The sequence below is a fragment of the Rhinopithecus roxellana genome, chromosome 5 (genome assembly GCF_007565055.1).
Source record: "Rhinopithecus roxellana isolate Shanxi Qingling chromosome 5, ASM756505v1, whole genome shotgun sequence".
Taxonomy (NCBI): domain Eukaryota; kingdom Metazoa; phylum Chordata; class Mammalia; order Primates; family Cercopithecidae; genus Rhinopithecus; species Rhinopithecus roxellana.
In genome coordinates, this window is record NC_044553.1 from 11,669,298 (window position 1) to 11,693,584 (window position 24,287).

The 24,287-nt window shown below is 40.8% G+C and overlaps 1 protein-coding gene and 1 pseudogene across 4 annotated transcripts in view; both read left to right on the forward strand.

Annotated features, from left to right (window-relative positions):
- The window catches only part of FBXO34 (F-box protein 34), an 81,435-nt gene that overhangs the window by 21,288 nt on the left and 35,860 nt on the right, over nucleotides 1–24,287 (forward strand). Inside the window, exon 2 of one of the 4 annotated variants that reach the window (XR_004057194.1) lies at nucleotides 3,364–3,421. The exons of the other annotated variants lie outside the window; for them this stretch is intronic. The gene's annotated coding sequence lies outside the window, so the exon portion shown is untranslated. Of the gene's footprint in view, nucleotides 1–3,363; nucleotides 3,422–24,287 lie in introns of those variants that run through there. 4 annotated transcript variants of the gene reach the window in all.
- LOC104669178 lies at nucleotides 6,858–8,047 on the forward strand (annotated as a pseudogene).

Below are 24,287 nucleotides of genomic sequence, written 5' to 3' on the forward strand. Positions count from 1 at the left end.
AAGCTGTATTTACTTTTTTTTTTCTTTTTTTTGAGACAGGGTCTTGCTCTGTCATTCAGGCTGGAGTGTGGTGGTGCCAACACGGCTCACTGCAGCCTCCATCTCCTAGGCTCAAGTGATCCTCACACCTCAGCCTCCAGAGTATCTGGGACTACAGGCATACGCCACCATGCCTGGCTAATTTTTGTATTTTTCTTGGTAGAGACGTGGGTTTGCCATTTTGCCCAGGCTGGTCTTGAACTGTTGGGACTCAAGACCCTTCTGCCTCCCAAAGTGTTGGCGTTACAGGCGTGAGCCACTGTGCTTGGCCTGTACTTACTTTTAAAGTAGGAAATGGGAGCATTAAAAGAAAGGATATATATATACATGTTTTCCCCCTACCACCTGATGAAGTCTTAGATAGCAGAGACCTCTTACTTAGCTACCATAGGTACTGTGGCATAGTAGATTAGACTCCCAATAGCAATGTTTTAGCTCTTCTGCTCTTCTGGGTGAGAGGGAGGGTAGATGTTAGTACTTTTAAAATGTCAGTTCTTTTTTTTTTTTGAGACGGAGTCTCGCTGTGTCTCCTAGACTGGAGTGCAGTGGTGCGATCTCGGCTCACTGCAAGCTCCGCCTCCCGGGTTCACGCCATTCTCCTGCCTTAGCCTCCCGAGTAGCTGGGACTACAGGCGCCCGCCACCACGCCCGGCTAATTTTTTGTATTTTTAGTAGAGACAGGGTTTCACCGTGTTACCCAGGATGGTCTCGATCTCCTGACCTCGTGATCCACCCGCCTCGGCCTCCCAAAGTGCTGGGATTACAGTTGTGAGCCACCACGCCTGGCTAAAATGTTAGTTCTTTAGGTAAAGAAACTTTTCTTTTTTTTTTTGAAACGGAGTCTCACTCTGTCACCCAGGCTGAAGTGCAGTGGCACAATCTTACCTTACTGCAGCCTCCGTCTGCCAGGTTCAAGCAATTCTTCTGCCTCAGCCTCCCAAGTAGTTGGGATTACAGGCATGTGCCCCCACACCTGGCTAATTTTTGTATTGGTAGTAGAGATGGGGTTTCACCATGTTGGCCAGGCTGGTCTTGAACTTCTGACCTCAGGTGATCCACCCGCCTTGGCCTCCCAAAGTGCTGGGATTACAGATGTGAGCCACCCTGCACCCGGCCTTTTTTTTTTTTTTTTTTTTTTTGAGGCAGGGTCTCACTGTGCCACCCAGGCTGGGGTGCATTGGCACAGTCTTGGCTCACTGAAACCTCTGCTCCCGGGTTCAGATGATTCTTGTGCCTCAGCCACTCTAGTAGTTGGGATTACAGGCGTGCGCCACCACACCCAGCTTATTTTTGTGATTTTAGTAGAGATGGGGTTAACCCTTGCCATGTTGGCCAGGCTGGTCTTCAACTTTGACCTCAAGGGATCTTCCCACCTTGGACTTCCAAAGCACTGGGATTACAGGTGTGAGCCACTGTGCTTGGCACTAGGTAAAGAAACTTTATAAGGGCCCAATATCTATAATCTGAAGATAGAGACTTTGAGATACTTTGAGTACAGTATCGTCTCACTTATCTGGAGATCAGATTTCTGTAAATCTCCGCTTTTTTTTTTTTTAAATCAATGAAGGCTTAATAAGTCAAGGAGTAAGAAAAAAGTATTCCTTAGTAAATGACCCTTTGCTAAGGTTCCTATGACCGAATAGAAAGTATTGCCTGTCATGTTCTTTTCTGTATCCTTAGCACGGAAAGTGGGACCTAGCACATGGGTGTTATTCAGTAAACATTTGTTGAATGAATGAATTTTTATGAATTGAGATTTTGTTTGTTTGTTTGTTTTTTCCTAGCACATGTTTGTGTGTGTGTGGAGGGAGGGATATAGAAACTTAACAGCAATGACTGATATTTTTGCTTATTTGTTAGGTCTTGGTGGTGGTGGTAATCAGGTACGCATATGCTTTCCGTAGGATTTGCATTTGCTGTTCCCTGTGTCTAGAATGCTATTCCTTAGCTAAATCTTCATTCCTTACCTCCTTAAAATGTTTTCTCATCTATCACCTTCTTAAGGAAGTCTGTACTGATCAACCTACTTAAAATTATAACTGCCCCTCTTTGCTTGCACTTCTAAGCTTCCTTATCCTAGTCTGTTTAGCAGTTACCTCCTTTCAAGGAGGTAATTGTAGAATTTACTTATTTCTACAGAGCTCTGTAGAATTTACTTATTATGACTATTGTCTCTCTTACTACCAGAATGTTAGTTCCTTGAGGGCTTTGTCTATTCACTGTATTCCAGGTGCCTAATAGATGCTAAAAAAAAATTATTATTATTTTTTGAGACAGGATCTGACTCTGTCTCCCAGGCTGGAGTGCAGTAGTGTGAACACTGCAGTCTTGACCTCCCAGGTTCAAGTGATCCTCTGACCTCAACCTCCCAAGTAGCTGGGAGTACACACACACACCACAGGGTTTTGCCACATTGCCCAGGCTGGTCTTGAACTCCTGGGCTCAAGTGAGCCACCGTGCCTGGCCTTAAAAAAAATTTGCTATATGTGTGAAGAGAGGAAAGGGTATAACGTAAGAAAGTTAGCTGTAAAATAGTTTACATTTTAAATACTTACATTTAAAAATATTATTTCCATTATTTAAAAAGTAATTTAAAAATTTTGCTTTTGGAGACTACTGTGTTCCATCATTATACCAGGGCAAACACAGCTGTGCTAAGTTTAAGGCCTGTATATTCTGTTGGTGGAAAAGGACTGAGTATTGGTTTGCCCAATACATCACCTGCCTCAGTCTTCTAGTGGTTTTGTGGTGAAGTTGCTTTCAGTGTTGGTTTGGTTAATGCTCTTTGACTTACATCCCGATAAATCAGTTGAAAACAAATTCATTTAATATATTTAACCTACCAAATATCATAGCTTAGCCTAGCCTACCTTAAACATTCTTAGAATATGTACATTAGGCAACAGTTGGATAAAATCATCTAACACAGAGCCTACCTTGTAATAAAGTGCTTAATATCTCATTTACTTTATTGAACACTGAAAGTGAAAAACAGATCAAAATTTGAAGTGGTTTCTACTGAATGTATATCACTTTTGCACCATCGTAAAGTCAAAAAGTCATAAGTTGAACCATCCTAAATTGGGAACCTTCTGTAACAGAAAAAACCTCTAGGTTTGAATGTGTTCCCTAGTGTCCAGATGGAACATCCCTTTCCTACTGGAGGTAGCTTTCTGCACAGTGAGGTATGACAATGTTAATATTAATAGTTAGCTTTATTTCTTAATGTGGACTAGGCCTTATGCTAAGCATTTTATGAATATTATCTATTCTATATAATAGCTCTATGAGGTAAATACTCTTTTTTTTTTTTTTTGGAGACAGAGTCTCTTCTCTGTTGCCCAGGCTGGAGTGTAGTGGCCTGATCTTGACTCACTGCATCTTCTACCTTCTGAGCTCAAGCGATTCTCCAACCTCAGCCCGCCGAGTAGCTGGGATTACAGGTATGCGCCACCATGCCCAGCTAGTTTTTTGTAGTTTTAGTAGAGATGGGGTTTTGCCATGTTGGCCAGGCTGGTCTCGAATTCCTGGCCTCAAGTGATCTGCCTACCTCGGCCTCCCAAAGTGCCACTGCGCCCGGCTGAGGTAAATATTCTTGGCCATTTTTTCTTGCAGAAAATTGATTCTTCGTTAAACACCTTGTCTAGCTAGTAAGTGTTGAAACTGGAATTCAAATCCAGCCAGTCTTACAGAGGAACTTCACTGCACAAAACACTTTCCTATTATAGTAAAGAATATTTTGCTGAGGCAGGAGAATGGCGTGAACCCGGGAGGCGAAGCTTGTAGTGAGCTGAGATCCAGCCACTGCACTCCAGCCTGGGCGACAGAGCGAGACTCCAGTCTCAAAAAAAAAAAAAAAAAAAAATTTTTTTTTGAAGTAAAAAAGAAATTAGGAACAGCTTAGTGGCATACTAATGTCACAAAGAGACCATTATCTTTTATTTGCTCTAGCTTCCCATGATTTACTAGATTGATTGAGACTGTTGTGACTGAAGCAGTAATGTTACGTTAAAGTTAACCAATGCTGCCAGGCACAGTGGCTTGCACCTGTAATCCCAGCTACTTGTAAGGCTGAGGTGGGAGGATCTTTTAATGCCAGTAGTTCAAGATCAGCCTTAGCAAGTCCCCCCTCTCCCTTTTTTTCGTTTTTTAAAGTTAACCAATGCTAATTTAGATAAAGTAAGTATATTTTAAATAAAGCCAGAGTTGGCTCCTAATTATCTCTTCTACTACTTAGACTTAGTTCAGGAAAAGTTTAGCTTCTTTTTGGAGCAGAATTTGTATGTTCTGCCTTTATCCCTAAAAATTAGATTCAGCAGGAAGGCAAAAGTTACACCTGTATAGCTGGACAGGAAGTATAATTTAGTGAAGGAGTAGAGGGGTAGACAGTGGGTAGGTTTTGCTGTTCTTGATTTTTTTTTTTTTTTTTTTTGAGACGGAGTCTAGCTGTGTCGCCCAGGCTGGAGTACAGTGGCTCGATCTCGGTTCACTGCAACCTCTGCCTCCCAGGTTCAAGCAATTATCCTGCCTTAGCCTCCTGAGTAGCTGGAATTACAGGCGCCCACTACCACACCTGGCGAATTTTTTTTTTTTTTTTTTTGTATTTTTAGGGGAGATGAGGTTTGACCATATTGCCCAGGCTGATCTTGAACTCCTGACCTTTCCTGACCTTGTGATCCGCCTGCCTTGGGCTCCCAAAGTGCTGGGATTACAGGCATGAGCCACCGCGTCCAGCCACTGTTCTTGATTTTTAAAAGAAAAACTTCCCCATAATTTATACAAAATTATAGTAATGGAAACAGTCTTCCTCTGCCTACCATAGAAAACAATTTTTAATTTAAAATTTTGACTAGAGTATTCTGATTCTTCAATGTGAATTACTTTTGAACCTTAATTAGCCATTTGTCTTCTACAAAATATGTATTTTATTCCCCACCATACATATATTTCTGTTCTGTTCTAAGGAGCTTCAAACTAGACCTAGTTATCTCCAGTACATAAATCAGTTTTAATTTGTTTTAAAACAGTAGTTTAGGGGAGTAAATTAGAATCTACAGTTGTAGGTAGACTCACCCTAATCTTATTATGCAAATGTTCTTTCCCCTTGACCGGTGCCATTTTGGCTGCTCTTTACAGTACATGTGGCTGGCAGAGAGAAGGGAAGATGGAGCCGCCATTTTGAATCTGATTGGCACAACTGCCAGCTTCCATGTCTGCAGCTCTATTTTACAGGCTGCTCTTTGTTAGGAAAATGATTTGGGGCTGCTTTTCATTAAAAGGAAAACCTTACCGAGGACTTGCGTACCCTATCTGCCTAAGTAATTTCTGTTTTGTTTTGTTTTGTTTTTGTTTTTGAGACAGAGTCTCACTCTTGTCGCCCAGGCTGGAGTGCAGTGGCGTGATCTCCACTCACTCCAAGCTCCGTCAGGTTCACGCCATTCTCCTGCCTCAGCCCCCTGAGTAGCTGGGACTACTGGTGCCCGCCACCACGCCCGGCCAATTTTTTGTATTTTTAGTAGAGACGGGGTTTCACCGTGTTAGCCAGGATGGTCTCATCTCTTGACCTCGTGATCTGCCTGCCTCGGCCTCCCAAAGTTCTGGGATTACAGGCATGAGCCACCGCACCGGGCCAGTAATTTCTTTTTAACTCCTATGTCAGTATTAACATAGAGTAGTTCAAATGTTGCAGTCAGACTGCTAGGGTTCACACCCTGGTTCTGCCATTTACTATTTGGTGTCCTAAGTTACTTAACACCTTACTAGCCTCTTGGTGCCCCAGTTTTCTCATCTGTAATATTTGGACAATAACAGTACCCACCTATTAAGGTTGTTAGGAAGATTTGCTTTAAAATACATAGTAAATGCCTAACATATAGTAAGTGCTCAGAGCATGTTAATTTTCCTTTCTCTTTACTAGCAAAAACGATTATGTGATTTACATATGGTAGTGATAGCCTCTGTTGGAAATTTTGACAGGAGTAGGTAATTTTAGATTGTTTTTCTTTTTAGAACCTCAAAGAACACTTGGTATCATTACATGAAATGCTAAAATGTGTTTGTGCAAATATTTTCATAAAAGTCTTTGAAAAACCCTCTACTTCTTCCCAAGAAAGGATCTCACTAAAGATTACTTGATTAAAAAAAAAAACAACCCCTTGGAGCACAGCCAAAAAACCGGGAATGAAAAAATACTGTTTTCACACCCAGAAACTGTGTATGTATAATCAGAATTGTACGTCTTAGGATGTTAGGGAAGCTTTCTTTGTTCCATAGCAAACAAACACTGGCCATCCACTTCTTGGACTTGAGAAATGTTGAAAGTTTCTTTGTAAATGGATGTCTAGGGCAGGACTGGCGGGAGGAAATAATTCTTTTCCCAAAACACTTTTTTTGCTTCCATTAAGTGAAGGAACATTGTTGAAACTTCCCTCACCACGCCCTCTGCTGATTATTTGTGAAACTCAGGTGAGTTAAATGTGTAGCCCAAGCTTGTCCAACCCGCAGCTTGTGGTGGCTTTGAATGCGGCCCAACACAAGTTTATAAACTTTCTTAAAACACTATGAGGTTTTTTTTTTGAGAATTGTTTTTAAGCTCATCAGATATCGTTAGTGTATTTTCTGTGTGGCCCAATACAGTTCTGCCATTGTGGCCCAGGGAAGCCAAAAGATGGAACACCCGTGGTGTAGTGGTTCCTCCCCCTTCTCCCATACTTGACTCTTATTTGAACTAGGATTATTTCTCTTTTTTTACCCTCCTGGATGAGTGGAGGAAGTCCTTGAAATCTATTTTACTGCTACTGTTATTACTACTTTTTAAAATGGAAACATACACAGAAGTAGAGTCAGTGAGTCCTTATGTTTGTAGCAGTTAGTTTTATCCCACCCCTACATTTGACCTACTTGTTCTTGTCCTCATCTTTTAAAAAAAGCAAATTGGGAAGGGCGGCGGCGGAGGAGAGGCCTGCGGCGGCAGGGAGCAGCGGGACTGGGAGCGATCTGAGCTGGAGGGGGCAGCGAAGGCTGGGGCGGCGAAGGCTGGCGCGGCGAGCAGCAACCATGTAGGTGTTCCTAGGTGTTCCTGAGGCTGTTCGGGACTGGAGTGGGGTAACGCCGGCAAGGGCGGCCCGACCCCCCAGGAGGCCATCCAGTGGCTGCAGGACACGGAGGAGAGATGTTCAGCAAGAAACAGGAGTTCCTGGAGAAGAAAATCGAGCAGGAGCTGACTGCTGCCAAGAAGCAGGGCACAAAAACAAGCGCGCGGCCCTCCAGGCACCGAAGCATAAAAAGAGGTCTGAGAAGCAGCTGGCACAGATCAACGGCACATTATCAACCATCGAGTTCCAGTGGCAGGCCCTGGAGAATGCCAACACCAACAACGAGGTGCTCAAGAACATGGGCTGTGCCGCCAACGCCATGAAGACGGCACATGACAACATGAACATCGATAAAGTTGATGAGTTAATGCACGACATTGCTGACCAGCAAGAACTTGCGGAGGAGATTTCAACAGCAATTTCGAAACCTGTAGGGTTTGGAGAGAAGTTTGACGAGGATGAGCTCATGGTGGAATTAAGAACTAGAACAGGAGGAACTAGACAAGAATTTGCTGGAAATCAGTGGACCCGAAACAGTCCCTTTACCAAGTGTTCCCTCTATAGCCCTACCATCAAAACCCGCCAAGAAGAAAGAAGAGGAAGACGACAACATGAAGGATTTGGAGAAGTGGGCTGGGTCCAGCGCGGGCTGAGCCAGGTTTCTGGTGGCCAGCGCAGCGAGCAGGCGTGTGCATGTGCGAGGCAGGCAGGATGGATGTGGTGCAGGCAGGTTCCATCGCTCTTGACTCACTCCAAAGCAGTGGGACCGCATTGCTGCTCGCTCTCTGCATAGCGTGATCTGCACCTGGTGGGACGGGTGGGGACGGATGGAGGAGAGTGACAGTGGGGGGGAAGTGCCTGCTGTTTATAATGTTGAATTTCTGTAAAATAAACTGTTTCCAAATCCAAAAAAAGCAAAATCTAGAGATGTCATGTTGGCTCTAATTACGTTGGTATGTGTCTTTTAAAAAGATATTTTCCCCCCGTAACCACAGTGCCATTATCCCCACCTAACAAAACTGATCTGTTGCCTTAGATTGATCTGAGTCTTAGTATCCTCAGATTCCTTTTTGTTATCTAAAATATTACAATATATTAAATATTGAAAATATTAAAATAGATATATTAAATATTGAAAATATTAAAATAGATATATTAAATATTGAAAATATTAAAATATATTCAAGTTTGTGGTTATCATTTTTAAATGACCCATTTTTCATTTACATACATTTTGTAAATGTTTGACTTTCTAACTTGCTATGGAAATTTCAAACAAAAGTAGGTGGAATCCATATAAGAAACCCTCATGTACTTATCACCCAGCTTCAACAGTTATCAACCACTCTACTCATGTAGGAGGGGAAATTATCAAATGCCCGTTTGTTTGATCTATTCCCCTCCAACTTCCTCCTCCTGAATTATTCTCAGGCAAATTCCAGAGTGGATATTATTTTATTGGCAGTCTAGTCTGTATCTTTGAAAGGGGGAAAGGATTATTTAAAATGAGTATGTGTGTGTATATTTATATATGGATAAGGATTCTTTAACATGAGTTACATATACATATATAACATGTATATAACTGATGTTAAAGAATCCTTGTCTTTTAAAGATACAGACTATCTGCATATGTATATATCCACAATACCATTATCACCCCTTCATTCTTTAATATCTTCAAGTATCTAGTATTCACATATCCATTTGTCTCAGATGTCATAGTTATTTTGGTAATGGTTTGAATCAGGATCCATATAAAGTCTCTACCTTGTAGTTGGTTGATAATGACCTTTAAGTCTAACCCTTTAGTCTGTAGTCCGTTTTACTACCTCTCGTTGGTAATTTTTTTTTTGTTCAAGAAACCATGTTGTGGCCGGGCGTGGTGGCTCACACCTGTAATCCCAGCACTTTGGGAGGCCGAGGTGGGTGGATCACGAGGTCAGGATTTGAGATCAGCCTGGCCAATATGGTGAAACCCCATCTCTACTAAAAAAAAAAATACAAAAATTAGTGGGACCTTGGTGGCACGCATCTGTAGTCCCAGCTGCTCGGGAGGCTGAGGCGGAAGAATCACTTGAATCCAGGAGGCGGAGGTTGCAGTGAGCTGAGATTGTGCCACTGCACTCCAGCCTGGGTGACAGAGCAAGACTCTGTCTCAAAAAAGAAGAAACTATGTTCTAGTGTTTCTCAGAGTCTGGATTTTAATGATTACATCTGTGGCTCAGTTCAACACTTTCTTTCTTATGTCCTGTATTTCCTGTAAATTGGTGATTGAATCTATAGGTATACTTAGTTTTAGAATATATAATATATGCACATAGTAAAATTTAAAACAGTTCAAAAGTCTTTGTAATGAAATGTCGGTCATTTTCCCACACAGTATTTTAGGTATCTTCCCCAGAAGGAATTATTTTGTCTAGAATGAATGATGTCTTTTTATTAAGCTTTATATCCCATTAAGCATACTAAATATTCTTGTAATTTTGAATATACTAAAGTTATTTTGTAAATTTTAGGATTTGATTTAAATGCTACAAAAGCACATGGTGCCAGTCACTATTTAAGGTGTAGCCTTTTATTTTTGGTAAAGGAGAATTTGTAAGGTGAAATGATAGTGAATTAGAAGTTGTAAACCAGATTCCTTGTTACTGCAGTGGACTGATTTTCATATAATGAACAAGGAAAATCAGCTCTGTAGGGCAATGTTAAAAAGAGTCGTTTTGGCTGGGCATGGTGGCTCATGCCTGTACTTTGGGAGGCCGGGATGAGAGGACTGGTTGTCTCCAGAAGTTTGAGACTAGCCTGGGCAATATAGTGAGACCCCCATCTCAACAGAAATTCAGTAATTACCCATGTGTTGGCATGTGCCTGTAGTCCTAGCTACTTGGGAGGCTGAGGTGGGAGGATCACCTGAGCCTGGAAGGCTCCCATGAACTGTGATTGTGCCACTGCACTCTAGCCTGGGTGACAGTGAGACACTGTCTCAAAAAAATAATAAAAATAAAAATAAAAAACAAGAAAAACTTCTTTGTTAACATTATACAGTATCTAGTATTGTTAGTTTTACTTTCTTAAATGTGAAGATAGTGAAGTACCATAGTTTTCTCATCTGTAAAATAAGGGCATTGCTGTATTTATATCGGTGGCCTTTGGTAGGTCTTGAGTGAGAAAGTATCTAGGGAGGAGACTTGAATGTTAATTTCCTTTTCTGTAAGTATGGCCATAATTAATTGTGAAACTCTGCTATTTTCAGTAGAAAGTTTTAGGGACAAGGCACATGGCCAGGAATGTCATGCCCAGTGTAATAGGTTAGGTTGGGATCAAGAACAAGTCTTTCAGAGTGAGCCAGGCAGTATTATCTGAGCCACTTGGTCAGGACAGGTTATGGAACAGTTAGAACAGGTGAGTCATGTCACGTGTACCATACCACAGTCTGCTTTTTCTTGGCTCCCCTCCCCATACTACTCTGGTCCCTGTCTGGCAAATAGTACAGTTCAGAAGATAGGCATTAGATCAGTTTTAAGCATATGGGAAGAATGATAATTGGATTACCAGCAAGGCAGAGCAGCAGATCAGAGGCCATAGGAAACTGGGACCAAATAAGGAGACTCTCCAAAAGATGCAGATGCAGCTCTAGCAGCAAGGAAACACAAACTGGCTGCAAAATTACATGTGTAAAGTCGATTGAGAACAAAAATAAAGCAGCAGTCCTGGCTCCTTAAGTGATAGTTTCTTTTATGAGACCTCAAAACAGTTTACTGATAGGAGTATTCCAACTAAACTTCTAGGTTTGAATAGCAGGACATTACACGGAGGTAATTTTTTGGTATATATTTCTCTTCAGCTATATAGAGATAGGCAGATAGGTAGATTTAGACCTGGGATGACTGTCATCTGTTAGTTTGCCTCGCCTGGCTGTGTAGAAAGTTTGTATGATGTTAGGCAGTTAACAGGATAGAAATTTTTAAATAGCCTTGCTCTCATCAAGTGACTGTGTAGTCTTTTTTTTTTTTTTTTTTAATTGAGGCAGGGTCTCACCATGTTGCCCAGGTTGGTCTGGAATGCCTGGCCTCAAGCAGTCCTCCTGCCTTGGCCTCCCAAAGTGCTAGGATTACTGGTGTGAGCCACTGCACTTGGCCTGTATTATCTTGTTTGGGGGCAGGGAAGAATGGAGATATAGGAGTCTTTTCAAGCCTTTTAAACTCCTTTAGTAGCTATTTTACTCATAGACTCTGTGGCTAGAGTAGGCTTTATAATTAGAAAGTAGTGCTAAGTGCTTACTTACTAGATACAGAAACAAGTTTTATGTTTCCTGGATTTAGAGAAGAATTGGTTAAAGACTAAGAAATTCTGTTTTCTTTGGAAAATCTTTTAAAATCTAATGTAAGTAGTTTTGGGGCAAATGTAGGAAAGAATTAGGGACTTGCTTTTGGTTTGCACTAGATGTGTTTCCTTTTCTTGGTGAATAGTGGAAGTAGTAAAGAGGCTAATAGTTGTCAGGGCTTGTCGGCTAATACGGGATTGAATACTGCTGAGGTGAGCAAGTCTTGTCACCAGTGTTTTGCCCCCTAAAGATCTTTAATTTAGGCAAAGATAGTTTCTCTTCTGGAATAAATTCTGAAAACAGAATAGTATGTTTTAATGTGCATTAATTTCTCTTCACAGGCTTTTTTTTTTTTTAAGCATGGGCTATTTAAATTTTGAGTACTTCACTGTGTGTTAGCACCATTATAAGAACTGTCAGCTGTGGAAAAAGATGATGCAAGAATGAGCACTCATTTTGATTTGCTTTGAACAAAGTAGACAGGGTGAACCTGCATAATTATAGTATCAGCTGGATACTGTGCTAAGTAATCTAACCCTCATCACAGCTCTATGAAATGTCAGACTCAGAAATAGTGACATGCCCAAGGCCATAGAACTAAGATGTAGCTTCTCTTAGGGCAGAATCCAGGCTTTATAGGAGGAATTAAGATGCTATTTTGCTTTAAAAATTTGGGGAGGAGAGAGTGTCTTATATGTGTGAATGGGTATATCTAAGGTCATGATATAATTTACTAAGTAGACTAGCTTTTATCAAGTATCACAAAGTAGAATTTGGTAGCTAGGACAACTCCCCCCTCCCATTCTTTTTTTTTTTTTTTTTTTTAATAGTTGTAAAGTTTCTGGGAATTTATGGGAACATGCTTTTCTTTCTTTATATTCTTTCTTAAAAAAAAAACCCTTAATTTTCTTCCTCATTTTGCTTCCCACTCCCTCTTAATAAAAAGAATAACTTTTGTGAAAGGGAGAATGATGTTGTGAATTCAGCGGATTCAGACAAGCGTTGTGAGTGTGGAGGCCAGGAAGCCATGTGTACCAGGACCATGTTACTGCCTAAGAAGAAATGAGAGAGTCCAGATGCAAGGGAGGTGAATAGAGAGTCAGTTTCAGTTCCCGTTGGTTACTGTGATTTATATGGATCTTCTGGGACTGATGTAAAGAAGAGTTGTTTCACCAGACTTACTGGGAAGCCCTCTGTTTTGTGTCCCTTGTGATAGTGATTTTACATCAGAAATAAGCCATCTGATACGGGGAAATAATAGTGTTTGGATTTATTGCTTAGTTACAGTGACATGTATGCTGTTAAAATGATGAAATTGTTTAGTATGAGTTAGCGTATATCTTAATTCTAATGAAACTAGCTCTAAGTCTATGTTTATGCTTGTGATTTTAGCCTTTATGTGGTAACCTCATTTCTATCATTAAAAACAGTAAAAACTCTACCATGTATTGAGTGCTGTACTTTTTATGTTAGGAATAGCAGATTATTTTCAGTACTTGAAACACCAGCTCTTCAACTCATTAACGTCATCATAATTATTCTCATCCTTGAAAATCTTTCTCTTGGCCGGGCGCGGTGGCTCAAGCCTGTAATCCCAGCACTTTGGGAGGCCGAGATGGGCGGATCACGAGGTCAGGAGATCGAGACCATCCTGGCTAACACAGTGAAACCTCGTCTCTACTAAAAATACAAAAAACTAGCCAGGCGAGGTGGCGGGCGCCTGTAGTCCCAGCTACTCGGGAGGCTGAGGCAGGAGAATGGCGTGAACCTGGGAGGCAGAGCTTGCAGTGAGCTGAGATCTGGCCACTGTACTCCAGCCCGGGCGACAGAGCCAGACTCCGTCTCAAAAAAAAAAAAAAAAAAAAAGAAAAGAAAATCTTTCTCTTTTACTTTTTTAAAAATTTTTAAAATGTTTTGTAGAGACAGGATCGTACTATGTTGCCCAGGCTGGTATCAAACTCCTGGCCTCAAACAGTCCTCTTTCGCCTCAGAATGCTGGGATTATAGGCATGAGCTGTAGCACCCAGCCAGTCCCCCACCCTGCTTTTCCTTTTTTGAGACAAGGTCTTGCTCTGTCACTCAGGCTGGAGTGCAGTGGCATGATCTTGGCTCATTGCAAGGTCAAACTCCTGGGCTCAGGTGATCCTCTGCCTCAGCCTCTGGAGTAGCTGGGACCACAAGTGCATACCACCGTGTCCTGCTACTTTTTACATTTTTAGTAGAGACGAGGTCTTGCTGTGTTTTCCAGGCTGGTCTCGAACTCCTGGCCTCAAGTGATCCTTCCACCTCAGCCTCCCAAAGTGTTGATTATAGGCTTGAGCCATTGTGCCCAACCCAACCTAGCCCATTTTTATTGTAATAATCTTTCTAGGTTTGGAGCTCTATAAGACAGGTTTGGTTTTTCAAAATCTTTTTAAAAAAGATGTATTTAAAATGTATTTTTAACCTATTGTGTTTTTGTACTTTTTGGTGAAAATTATCATAGTCTGTTCCTATTCTTGAGTATATTAGGGCAGGAGTTGCCGAACTCCCCTTTCAATCACCTTCCCTTTCAGTTTAGTTTGAGCAATAGATTTCTCTCACACCAGCATTTAACCTCAAATAAATATCCTAATTAGTGCATTGGAATTGCAAATGAAAAAGACTATTTCAAAAACGAGTCTTGGCCGGGCCTGGAGGCTCATGCCTATAATCCCAACACTTTGGGAGGTCAAGGTGGGCGGATCACGAGGTCAGGAGATCGAGACCATCCTGGCCAACATGGTGAAACCCTGTCTCTACTAAAATACAAAAAATTAACCTGGCATGGTGGTGCTTGCTTGTAAGTCCCAGCTACTCAGGAGGCTGAGGCAGGGGGGAGTAATCGCTTGAACCCAGGAGGTGGAGGTTGCAGTGAGCTGAGATTGCCCCACTACACTCCAGCCTGGTGACAGAGCAACGGGCGCGGTGCATGGTGGCTGTGTTGAGTGGATCACTTGAGGTCAGGAGTTCGAGACCAGCCTGGGCAACATAGTGAAATCCCATTTCCACCAAAAAATACACCAATTAGCCGGGTGTGATAGTGCATGTCTGTAGTCCCCAGCTACTTGGGAGGCTGAGGCAGAATAGCTTGAACCCAGGAGGCAGAGGTTGTGAGCCGAGATCGTGCCACTGCATTCCTTAAAAAAAAAAAAAAAAAAAAAAAAAGCCTTGAAAGAAACCTCTACAATAGGAGTCATACAGGGGAGGGGGAAAGTCAGCAATAAAATTACGTTACAAAAATTTTTACTGAATCAGCTTCAATAGCAGAATTTTTCCTGATCTGAATTTTATCCCCTATATTTATCCCCGTTACTGCAAGTACTGTATCTATGTGTAAGGCTACATTGATTTGGCTGTGAAGTCGTAATTTATCAATTTTGAGGCTGGGTTTTCATCTCCTTTCTGATTTTTGCCCTGAAGCCTGTCAGCAGAACCACAATGACAAAGTATCACATTTTAAACCTGTGTGGTCTAGTAGTAAAGTAGTTCAATGTTTGATCAACTGAACTTTACATTCTAGCTTAAAGGCCTACTTAAGTATGTATGCATGTATATAATACATAGTCCTCCTCTTTTCCCAATCATTAAAAAAAGAAAAAAAACAATTTGAGTTTATGCTCAGCTCGTAGTAAGCCGTGAAGTTGAGTTATGTGAACACTGAACTTCCAAAAAGTTGCTTAATTGCTTAATGTTTTGGACTTCATTATGATTAGGGAAAATGGAGTCAGGGAAACCATATGGGAGAATAATTTGTTTCCTAAGGAATAAAAGTAGTAGAAACCCACAACAAACTACACATTAGACTTTATGTTGTTACTTGTTGGCTTCATTCAGTTTGCACTTTGTGGAACAAGTGGTTTTCTTTAGAGTCACAATGCTTACATGTTTTTAAAGGTTTCCACTAAAGTCATTTCTACACAGCATAATTTTGAAATTACATGATGTCAAATCCAACATCCAGTGCATATATTTTAACAGATTATACAAGGAAATGGTACGTGGTCTTTCAAACCTTTGTTTAAAAACAGACTGGCTGGGTGTGGTGGCTCACGAGTGTAATCCCAACACTTTGGGAGGCTGAGGGGGCAGATCACTTGAGGTCAGGAGATGAGACCAGCCTGGCCAACATGGTGAAACCCCGTCTCTACTAAAAATACAAAAATTAGCCAGACGTGGTGGCACACGCCTATAATCCCAGCTGCTTGGGAGGCTGAGGCAGGAGAATTAGTTGAACCTGGGAGGTGGAGGTTGCAAGGAGCTGAGATTGCACCACTGCAGTTCAGCCTGGGCCACAAAGTGAGACTCCTTCTCAAAAACAAAAACAAAAACAGGCCATATTTAGGTCTTAGTAAATGGAAACCTTTCTCAAGTAGTGCTTTTCAAATAGTAAAAAATTTTATTGTGTAAAGGAGGAAGGGAACTTAGCATCTGCATTGAAATAATTTTTTCCTATATCCTATTAGTTAATTCTGAGATTGTTTAATATGGTATCCACCCATTTCATTTGGCTGCACCCTTTGCTCTGGTGAAAGCAAGGCTGATTGTTCTGAATTGCTATGTATGTGTGCTTTGGCACAGCATGAAGGTACCCTTCATCCATTGCCATTGTCTTTAAAACAGCTTGCAGTTATGGCTACAAATAAAAGGGTGTGACAGGAGGGCATGACAGATAATGGTTCTTTTTTCCGCCCCTCTGTTTAGCAGATCTGCTTTGTACTACTAGCCTTTTGTGTTCTCTGGACTACCTACTATATTTTCTGTATGTTTTTTCTAGTCAACTAAAATGTGTTTGCATGTTTGTCACTGTAACTTGCCTACAGTGGACCTCTTTGAATTCTTTTCGTGGAGGCAGGCAAAATGATGTGTGGGAAAGTGAGTGGCCTTGCTGCTGTTGGCATTTTTTTCCCCCTCTTCTGTGATTAAACACATAAGCTGTTAAATTATTTCGTGTGACTCTTGTCGTCCAAATGTTTATTTACTTCTGTCTGGTTTGAAAATTTGGTTATAATCCCTTTCCTTCACTGCACATCTTTACTGTATAATTTCTTTATAAACCAGTTAGAAAGAATGGCCGTTGGTTTGAGTGTTTAAGTTGCTGAGAGATAACGTACTGACATGAGCAAAGGTTTTTTTGTGTCCTACTTTATTCTAATTTAAAATAACTTTATCAAGTGATGGAGGAAAAAGTAAATATAATGCAGAAATTAGAAAAGTTTCCTTGTTGCTTTAGGAGGTTACCTCTAAATTATATTATTTTTCATGGATACCTTTAAGAGAAGGGGACTGGCATTTAATGACCTTCATGGCAATCTCGTATGACTGTTAGCATTTATTCCCATTTTACTGATTCAGAAATGGAGGATGAAATGGTTTGGCTGTGCCCCCACCCAAATCTCACCTTGAATTGTAATAATCCCCGTGTGTCAAGGGTAGGGCCAGGTGGAGATAATTGAATCATGAGGTCAGGTTTCTCCCATACTGTTCTCCTCGTGGTAGTAAGTCTCACGAGATCTGATGGTTTTATAAATGGGATTCCCCTGCACAAGCTCTCTTGCCTGCTGCTGTGTAAGATGTGACTTTGCACCTCATTCACCTTCTGCTATGACTGTGATTAGTAGTGCGAGAACAGGCTAATATAGAGGGTCAGAGAAAACAAGCATTTTGCATAGAATTGCAGGCATATATCTTATTGCAGGCACATACCTGACTCCAAAGCTAGTTTTTTGTTCTAAACATATTTTTCATTGGAAGAGGCTTATTACTAAAGTCAGTCTGTTTTTCAGGAGATCTACTGGATAGTTTTAAAGATATTTAATGTATGAAATAGTATTTGATGATACTTAAAGTACACTAAGGAAAAAGAATAACTTGTCCAATTTCTCATGTAATTCATTGTCTCGCTGTAGTACTTAACATGGATTTTAAAATTTGGTTTTCATGTTAAGGTTCTTCCATAGTCAGGTTAGTTATCTTTATTTTACAGATGATGAAACTGAGGTGCACATAGAAACTATAATAAATTTTCTTACCTTGAAGTATATTGTTCTTTACTCTCTATTGTAACCGCCAAGTATTGCTAGATTTGAGGTTCAAGATTTTCAGAAGAAAACAGTGGCTTACTGTAAACAATACCCAGTGATTCCTGATTTGGAATCAAGATACTCTAGGCAAGCAATATCATCAAATTCCTCCTTAATTCCCTCACCTTTAAAATGAAGAGTTTGAACCAAGAGATCTCAGTACCTCTTTAAATGCTTGAGAATGATTATGGTTTAAAAGCTTCAGAGGTCTGTGAATTTGAGAAAAAAGTTACTCATTTTTGCTAGTCTCTGACTGAAATGTAGCATTTCTAACCACTGCAGTACTACCAGTACCTGTGATTTTGTCATCAACAGAAATCACAGCTATTTTCTTACTACATTGTAGTTCTTGCAGACATCATGAAAATACCATTTGTGTTGATTACCATTTGGAAATTATGGTAACTAGTAGACCTGTTATTAGAGCTTGTTATTTAATATGTTAAAAAAAAAAACATGTATTTACTTAATATCATTAGTTTTTGAAACTATTTTAACTGTATTTGAATATAATTGGTATTCTGTGTGTGTGTGGGTATACACACTTTTTGCTTCAAAAAAGTATTATAGGAGTTTATAGTCTTTACACACTTCCAGAAGAGTTTATGGAACAAAGTTAAATATTCCTGTGAATACAAAATGGCCAAGGTTTATGTGAAGAAAACTTTCTGGACACTGCTGTTTTTTTTGCAGGAGTGTGGCAGTGTGTGGATGGGGGAGATGTCCCTACAGCAGTGTCTCAGGTTTCCAGAATGATGGGCTATGATTGTGTCACATTCCTCTAGTACAGAGCAAGCTAGATAGAGCAAAATGATGATAAAAATAAATTTATGATTATTTGGATATCCTTTTTGCAAGAATTAAGCTTCTAAACAGTTGTTCCATTTGAGGGGTTAGGAGAAGACCTCTTATTTAAACTTAGATCTGATTTTTTAAGCAGGAGGGCTAGCTTGCCAAGAACAAAAGTTACCCACACAACACATGTACTGCATAAAATTATTTCTGAAACAGAAAATCAGTTGGAAGGCTGCATTACTTTAAAAATATTAGCACATTCACTGCTGAGTTTTTGTGTTTCTGTTTTTTATTTTTTTGCTTGCTTGGCTGTTAGTAATTTACATACTAACTGGTTTTGAGGGAGGAAATGGTAACAAATTCTTCATATTTGTAATAATTAGAAATCCATACAAAACTCAGTAGCTTCATTGTGACACAAAGACTGCTGGAGTTCTGTCCTTTGGTAAGCCTGTTATTCCATTCGTAATGCATTTATCTTTAGATTGGGTAGAGTGGGATTTGCATTGAGTTACAATGAGTTTTCTGATCCTTATCAGTCAGTATTAGGAGTGACTGTTTTTAATAGTGATAATGAGGCAGCTATTCCCAGGAGAAGACTTAGTCACTGGCAGAATTGTCAGAACCCTGAAATAGTTTGGGAAAACTCAGGATGGAAAAAGTAAGCTGTTTCAAAAACAGAACAAAAAACTTGAGTTGCTTTTTTGGGAAGGTTGACATGGGGATGGATGGAGGTAGCAAGAAACCAGATGAACTTCCTTGAAGCCTGTGAGTTATCTAGAATGGACAAGAGATTAGTACTGTTTACCTAAAGTACTGGAGTGTGAACATAAAGGTTTGAATAAGACCAAGTTGGTAATAGCTATTAATGTGGAAGTACATTTGTTCTCTGTGTAAATTGGCAAAATCTAATTTGGCTTTGAGAAAAAGAGAAATGCTAGTAATAGGTTACTTTTGTTGCCAGTTGAGAGAAAAATTCAAGTAGCATTTCATGCCAATAGAGTATTTTACTATTGTTAGAGTGGAAGTGGGGAGTGCTCATGGACCTGCAGGTCACACCACCAAACCAGGGTTTGCTGATTAATAATGAAGACAGGATAATTTTTGGCCTCATTAGGAAGAATGAAGATGAGAAATGTAGACTATGCCTTCAGGTGTGTCTATCCTACCTCAATTTTAAGTGTAAAAGGAATCTTTTAGATTAGGGTTTCTTCATGGCTGCCTGCCTACCAACATAACAAGCTATAAAACCTTGTTTAGTTTTCCTTAAATCCAGAAATGATTTTATACCAAATCCATACAAACCAAATCACTCTTAAGGGAATAAGTGAAAACGTGTATCTGCCTTGGCTGGACTATATCTATCTGCAGATTGCTTCTATTCTCTTTGCTAAGCAAATTTCTTAAACATCCTGTGATAACCATCATCAAATTTGGAGGTAAATACAAGATGTGTTAGTGTTTTCTTATCTGAACTGTTTTATAAACTCTGACTACACTAACTTTTCTAGCTAGATAAGAGTCAACCTATCACTGCAAGAAAAAAAAAAAAAATCCAACCTGACATATATAAAGACAAAATAAGAACAAATGCTGTTTGATTGCATTAAAACAATATACTGCATGTTGCAATTTACATACTGTATTAGTCCATTCTCACACTGCTGTAAAAAACTGCCCGAGACTGTAATTTATAAAGGAAAGAGGTTTAATTGACTCACAGTTCCACATGACTTGGAAGGACTCAGAAAACTTAATGGTGGAAGGTGAAGCAGGTACCTTCTTTACAATGTGGCAGGAGGGAGAGGGAACACAGGAGGAACTAGCAGACACTTGCAAAACCATTACATCTTGTGAGAATTCATTCACTATCATGAGAACAGCATGGGGGAAACTGCCCCATGTTTGTTACCTGCACCTGCTCTCTCCCTTGACATGTGGGGATTATGCGGATTATAATTCAAGATGAGAGCTGGGTGGGAACACAAAGCCCAACCATATCATTGTGTTCCTGGCCCCTCCTAATCTCATATCCCTTTCACATTTCAAAGCCAATCATGCCTTCCCAACAGCCCCCCCAAAATCTTAATTCATTCCAGCATTAACTCTGAAGTCCAACTCCAAAGTGTCATGTGAGACGAGGCAAGTCCCTTCTGCCTAGCAGCCTGTAAAATCAAAAGCAAGTTAGTTACTTCCAAGATATAGTGGATCAGATACAGGCATTGGGTAAATGTTCCTGTTCCAAATGAGAGAAATTAGTCAAAACAAAGGGCCTGCAGGTCCCATGTAAGTCTAAAATCTGGCTGGGCAGTCATTAAATCCTTTTTTTATTTTGTTGTTTGTTTTTTTGAGAGGGAGTTTTGGTCTTGTCGTCCAGGCTGGAGTGCAGTGGTGTAATCTCAGCTCACTGCAACCTCCGCCTCCTGAGTTCAAGTGATTCTCCTGCCTTAGCCTCCCAAGTAGCTGAGATTACAGGTGCCCACCACCACGCCCAGCTAATTATTCATTAAATCTTAAAGTTTTGGCCAGATAATGGTGGCTAACGCCTGTAATCCCAGCACTTTGGGAGGCTGAGGCAGGCAGATCACGAGGTCAGGAGTTCGAGACACGCTTGACCAACATGGTGAAACTCCGTCTCTACTAAAAATACAAAAATTAGCTGGGCGTGGTGGCATGTGCTTGTAATCCCAGCTACTCGGGAGACTGAGTAAGGAGAATCACTTGAACCTGGGAGGCGGAGGTTGCAGTGAGCTGAGATCACGTCTCTGTACTCCAGCCTGGGAGACAGAGTGAGACTCCTGACTCTTGTCTCAAAAAAAGAAGGGAAAAAAAAAAAAAAAACCTTAAAGTTCCAAAATGATCTCCATGTCTCACATCTATGTCACGCTGATGCAAGATTTAGGCTCCCATGGCCTTGGGCAGCTCCACCCCTGTGGCTCTGCAGGGTACAGCCCCGTTCCCAGAGGCTTTCACGGGTTGGCGTTGAGTATCTGTGGCTTTTCTAGAAGCACGCTGCAAGCTGTCAGTGGCCCTACCATTCTGGGGTCTGGAGGATGGTGGCCCTCTTCTCACAACTCCACTAGGCAGTACCCCAGTGGGGACTCTGTGTGGGGGCTTTGACCCCACATTTCCCTTCCACACTGCCCTAGCAGAGGTTCTCTATGAGGGCTCCACCCTGCAGCAGACTTCTGCCTGATCATCCAGATGTTTCCATACATCCTCTGAAATCTCGACAGAGGTTCTCAAACCTGTTTTTGACTTTTATGCACCCACAGGCCCAATACCATGTGTAAGCTGCCAAGGCTTGGGGCTTGCACCCTCTGAAGCAATGGCCTGAGCTGTACGTTGCCCCATTTTCACCCCAGTGGGGATGCAGGGCACCAAGTCTTGAGACTGCACAAAGCAGCAAGACTGTGGGCCTGGCCCAGGAAACCATTTTTTCTCCTGGGCCTCTAGGCCTGTGATGGGATGGGGCTGCTGTGAAGACCTCTGGCATGCCCTGGAAACATTTTCCCCGTCATCTTGGCAATTAACATTTGGCTTCTTGTTACTTATGCAAATTGTTGTAGTTGGCTTGAATTTCTCCTCAGAAAATGGATTTTTCTTTTCTGTCACATCACCAGGCTGCAAATTTTCCAAACTTTTATGCTTTACTTCCTTTTTAAATATAAGTTCCAATTCCAAACCATCTCTTTGTGAATGCATAGAACTGAATGCTTTTAAGAGCATCCAAGTCACCTCTTAAGCTTTGCTGCTTAAACATTTCTTCCACGAGATACCCTAAATCATCTGTCTCAAGTTCAAAGTTCCATAGATCTCTAAGGTAGGGGCAAAATGTTACCAGTTTCCTTGCTAAAACATAGCAAGAGTCACCTTTATTCCAGTTCCTAATAAGTCCTCCTCTTCATCTGAGACCACCTCATCCTGGACTCCATTGTCCGTATCACTATCAGCATTTTGGTCAGAGCCATTCAGCAAACTTTCCCACATCTTCCTGTCTTCTTCTGAGTCCTCCAAAGTTTCCCACATCTTCCTGTCTTCTTCTGAGTCCTCCAAACTGTTCCAGCCTTTGCCTGTTACCCAGTTCCAAAGTTGCTTCCACATTGTCAGGTATTTTTATAGCGGTGCCCCACTCTTGATATCAATGTACTATATTAGTCTGTTCTCACACTGCTATAAAAAAACTGCCTGAGACTGGGTAATTTATAAAGGAAAGAGGTTTAGTTGACTCACAGTTCCACTTGGCTGGGAGACCACAGGAAACTTACAATCATGGCACAAGGTGAAGAAGCAGACACCTTCTTCACAATGTGGCAGGAGGGAGAATGAATGCAGGAGGAACTACCAAACACTTGTAAAACCATCGGATCTCGTGAGAACTGACCTCACTGTCTTGAAAACAGCATGGGGGAAACCACCCCCATCGTGATTCATTTACCTCCATCTGCTCTCTCCCTTGATGTGCAGGGATTATGGGGGTTATAATTCAAAATGAGATTTGGGTGGGGACACAAAGCCTAACCATATCACATATACTGGAAACTGTGTGTGTGTGAGAGACAGGGTCTTGCTCTGCCACGCAGGCTGGAGTGCAGTGGCATGATCACAACTTACTGCAGGCTCGACCTTCCAGGCTCAAAGTGATTCTCCCAACTCAGCCTCACAGGCAGCTAAGACCACAGGCATGTCACCATCCCTGGCAGTTTTTTTTATTTTAATTTTTTTGAGAGCTGAGGTCTCCCTTTTTTGCCCAGGCTGGTCTGGAACTCCTAGGCTCAAGTGATCCTTCCAATTAGGCCTCCCAAAGTGTTGGGATTACAGTCATGAGCCACCACGCCCAGCCCTGAAAACCTGTAATTTAGTGTTGGGAATAATAAAGATATGAAAAAAAAGGATTTTGTTGCCACCTTAGGGCACATTCTAGAGTTTATCGTGTTTATCAGTTTCTCACAACTTAAGTGGAAACGGATGGTCTTACAGTGCTTTGACAGACTGTAGCCTTGTGGAGGGAAACCTAATGTGAGATAAAGAGTTGCCCAAGTACACACCTTGGTATAAACTACCAAGCTACCTCCTGGAAGGGAAGCTGCTATCTTCCTGAGGTGTGCCAGATTGGGTATCACATAAATGTTTGTCTTCCCTTGAGTCTATTCCCTGGAAATGGGTTGGATATCATATGACATAGGAACAGCTGAAAATGGAGTTACAGATGATCGCGAATATCAGACAGTAGTAACAGGTATGTATAAAATGATAGTAAGATGATAATACTGAGTTTTGATTATACAAGCGTTAAATTTTTGTTATAGAAAAATTGGAGAATACAACAAATGAAAGAAAAACCTTGTTGGAAAAATTTAATCTGGAAAAAAAGAACTAAAACGTTTTGAACTTTTATCACTATTCTTATGCTTTTACATTGTGTTTTTGATTGAAATATTAAATGTGCATAGTTTAGTTGATAGCTGTTTAAGACTTGTTTTGGAAAGCATCAGTCTTTCTCCCACTTCATCCCCTGCACTTATCCCTCCTGGAGGCTTTCTTTTAGCTTATTATTTTTGCATTTACCTCCATGTTCTTAACAGCATTCTTGTGTTCTCATTTCTTGATTTCTCAGCTTCAGATTTTTGATTTCCCATTGTGGCACATGAGGATTTAGTTCTTTTTTCTCATCCCCAGGAATATTTTTGTCCCATTTTCCTGATATATAGGTATTTATAACATTGCTTAGACTAGTATTCAGTGTTGACACATTAAGACTGAAAGTGCTATTCACAGGTAGGCCATGTAGTAATCATGACTACTTTTACTTTATTACTTTTGGTTTTCCATGAAATTTGTATTTTTCTTTATTGTTTACTTTTCTGTTAACTTCTCACTAATTTATTTTAAATTGTAACTTGTCCTTATTTACTTTCAGGAAGGTCAGAC